The sequence below is a fragment of the Tupaia chinensis genome, unplaced genomic scaffold (assembly GCF_000334495.1).
Source record: "Tupaia chinensis unplaced genomic scaffold, TupChi_1.0 Scaffold149501_1, whole genome shotgun sequence".
Taxonomy (NCBI): Eukaryota; Metazoa; Chordata; class Mammalia; order Scandentia; family Tupaiidae; genus Tupaia; species Tupaia belangeri.
The window spans coordinates 1,343,441-1,347,490 of record NW_006209345.1 but is presented as its reverse complement, the minus strand read 5'-3'; the positions used below and the strand labels follow the sequence as shown (position 1 = coordinate 1,347,490).

Sequence of the window (4,050 nt, the reverse complement as noted above, 5' to 3'; positions counted from 1 at the left end):
TTTACATATGTGTGTTTATCATTTTCATCAAACTTGGAACATCATTTCTTCAAATTTTTTTTGACAATTCACCAACATAAGGATGCTTTTATTACTCTCAAGAACTATATAACTCAGGACCAGCAGTTAGCGTAATGGCTATGTCGCTGAACTCCCATGTAGTCGACTGTGGTTTGAGTCCCGGACCCGGTGGCTTAAACTCACACCGGGCGCATGTGCATGCGTGCCCAAGATCCTGAGAGGAGAATGGAGGAGAAGGGATTGCGGCATGGCCATCCCCACTGGGGGGTGATTTTTCACTTTCTATTTCTCTGTCTCTCTGGTGAGCACATGCGCCGTATAGCAAAAACCTCTCAAAAAAAAAAAAAAAAAAAAAAAAGAGAACTTTAACTCAACACTGTATCTGGTTTATTTTGGAATAGCTATCTCTTTAACTGACAGTCAATACTAAACCTCATCAAAGTACCAGTTTTTTAAAATTAAAAATTTTCTTAGATAAATTTGCATACATGAAGAAAACTAACACACTGGAGAAATCATAGGCTGATGTGGAAGCACAACTGCTTTCAACAATTACAGAAACCCCTTGCAAAGATAATTTTACACTAACCTATGTTTGACTATGTGATAGACTAAAGATAAACACGAATATGATATTGTTAGCACTGCGAAGAAACTTATTTCTTTTAAAATTTCAGTAAATAATTCCAAATGGTACAAGACATTATAAGCTCCCAGTGGTCATCCTAAAAATTAGGTTGTTTTCAATTTTTTTCTTCTGTCCTTCTTTTTCCTTTTCTATTCCAGTTACTTGTAACTCAATTTCTTTGGCACTGAACATCTCTAAAGGTTGATTTCTTCTTCTTATAGCAAGTTCAATGTTTTTTTCACCAGACTGGACAACTGCTAGTAAAACTCTTTTTGCCAATTTGATAGCCTCATTGTCATTTGCTATAACATCCTGTGTAATTATTTTCTAGAAGTTCTCTAACTGTTGCATTTGCTTTCTGAGCATGGTAAGTACCAGAAAGATCTGTCTGATAATCTTGGGATACCATCATCATCAAAGCCTATGATTAAAGCAGAAATAGCCAAAGGTCTTTGTCCATTGCTTTGGGTATATTTCTGCTTTAAAGTTGCTATAAAGTGAGTTACACATTCTACAGTGACTGGGTCCTCAACCGTGAGCTTGTGACCCTGGCACTCCACACAGGCTCTGTTTATCACAACTCTAGCATCAGTGGTCAGTCCCGCAAAAGCCATGCAGACGTGGTCATCAAGTGTACACATTTTCCTCACAGTTCTTTTATCTTGAAGCTTCACAACAGACTTGTTTCCTACTCCATGCACAACTATTTGGGTACCTCAAATTGCAATCATGGTGTATCCTTTCTCCACAACTTCCTGAGGATATTCCTCTTGGAAACGGTGTCCATCTGAGGAGAAGACAGTGATGGTCCTGTTGTACCGGGACACCTTGTTGCATCACACAGGATTGTGTTTTTACTGTCCTATCCCTCCTTTCTGTCTAGGACTCTATCAACATGGATGTTAGACCACATATTACCAATTGTCTTGGTCCATTTTGTGCTGCCATCACAGAATATTTGGGTAATTTATAATCAACAGAAATATATTGGCTCAGTTCTGGAGGCTGTGAATTCAAAATCAAGGTGACAGCATCTGGTGAGGGCTGTCTTGCTGTTCATCACAGGGCAGAAGGCAGAAAGGCAAGAGTGCAAGAGAATGAACCTTCCCCTGTGAACCCTTTTGATAATGGTGAAGCCCTCATGACTTAACCACTTTCCAATATGCCCCATCCCCAACACTGTCATACTGGGGATTCAGTTTTTGATACCCAAATTGTGGGAGACACATTGAAACCACAGCATTGAGGCTACATAATATTTTCAGTATTTTCCTTCTTGGCTCTTTTTATTTTTTCTTGAAATTTATTTATTTTTTTTAAATTAATTCACTATACATCATTACAGCATACAAATGAATTTTCCATCCAAAATACACTGTATATTGGCTCAATCAAACACATCAACATGCATGTTATCAGCAAATAATTTTCCATTTCTTATGTCTTGTATACTGTTTTTTTGTTTTGCCATCCTTGATTTCCTATCCCTCCCCCTCTGCCATGTCCCACCCTCCTCCCACATTGTCTCTGGTATCCATGGTTGCTTTCTATGCCTCCCCCCCCATTTAATGGATTTGCTAATGAACTTAATTAGTCTAAAGATTTCCAATAGCTAGCACAGCTGATATTTACATATCCATGAACACATATCTGACGTTAGCCATAAAACTCAATGAGTAGAATGAACATACTATAAAGTAGTACCTAGCTGGGGCTATATAGCTTACTGCAGTCATCAAATATGCATTTTTTTAAAATTTCGATACGAACAGTTTTACTGTTTTTTTTTTCTCCTGAAACTTTTTATTAATTACTTAACATTAATTCCCTGAGCATCATTACAACATACTAAATGTGGTTTCCCATCTAGAATAAATTGCTTCATGGCTTAATCATGCATGTTATCATCAATAATATTCCATTTCTACTTTCATATATATGTATGTGTGTATATATGTTTTTTACCTTATGTTTGACCCTCTGCCCTTTCCCACTCTCTTATTACACAATCTCTGCTATATACAGTTGTCAATTCCTTTTTCCCCAGCATTGTGTTGATCACACAATATCATAACCTCTTGGCTCCTTAGTTTGGATAGTTTCAGTATTGTGTTTGAATTCTATGATCTTTTATTCTGTAGTATTTAATACGATTTGACGTTCACGCACTGTTTTTTGTTTTTCACTTCAGATGTATTTTTAATTTCTAGAAGTTCAATTTAAAAATATATTTTCCATTTCTTTTCTCCTTATGTTCATACTTTCTTTTCAATTATTGAGTAAATTTATGTATTTATTTAAAAAGTTTATGTATTTCTTCCTTCAGAGAGACAGAGAGAATCGACACCCAACAGGATCTTCCCTGTGTCATTCACCCTGAGCTTTAGTCAGTCCCAAGTCATGGACATGTGTATGACTGGCATGTTCAGAAAGGTCTTGGACATGAATTCAGAATTTAGCCTTGTGGAATGATGTCTTACTGCTGTGAAGCCCCCCAGTATATTTATAAAAGCCATTTAAAAATGATTTTCTGTTAATTCTAATATCTCTGTCTTATCTATTTTTTTTTTGATTGACTTCCCCACCCCCCGGTGATGGGTCAAATTTTGCTGCTCAGTGGTGTCTAAGCTTTTCTGATCAAATGCTAGATATTATTTATATCGCATTGCTCTGAGTTTGGATGTTATTGTATTCCCTTGCAGTACAGTTACATTTGTTTGTCAAACAGTAGAGTTACTTGTAGATGAATTTAATCCTTTTGAAGCTTGTTTTAAAGTGTTTCCTGGGAAGGTCATGATGCAGGTCTAGAGCAGCCTGGACTCGTTTATCTCTATGACTAAGGCATGATGCTGTAACTCTCCACTGTCTGCTCCGGTATTTAAAAAGCCTCTCACTTTTCTTGGTTGGAACTTGGATGCATATCAGTGCTGAGTGAGCTTTGGGTGTTAGTCAGCTCACAGCTCCCCGCTGTTGTGCACCCTCCACCCCGTCGCCCCTCAGATACATCTTCAATTGAAGACTCAAGGTGGCTCTGTGGATGTTTATGGAATGCATCCTCTGCAGTTTCCTCCGCTTTAGTTTCTGCCTCACAAGTTCTAGCTATCTTGACCACTCTATGTTTCTATTTGTGTTTCCTTAGTTCAGGGGGACTCCTGGACTCTCCTCTCCTGATGGAATAGTGGAATTGTCTCAGGCAGAAAGCCACAGTAACTGTAGGGTTCAACTTTGTTTTCCTCTTCTGTAGGATTCATAGTCCTAAGATAGCTGTTGTCTAATGCCTGAAAAGGTTTTTTTCTTTTTTCTAGAGAGGTTTTTGCTATAGGGTGCATGTGCTTGCCAGAAAGACAGAGAGACAGAGAGACAGAAAGCGAGAAATCACCCCCCCCCCCGGGGGGGTGGGC

General features: G+C 38.2%; 1 pseudogene; it reads right to left on the bottom strand.

The window, feature by feature from the left end:
• Positions 1-724: 724 nt before the first annotated feature.
• The window catches only part of LOC102471311 (proteasome subunit alpha type-7-like), a 19,642-nt pseudogene continuing 16,316 nt past the window's right edge, over positions 725-4,050 (bottom strand).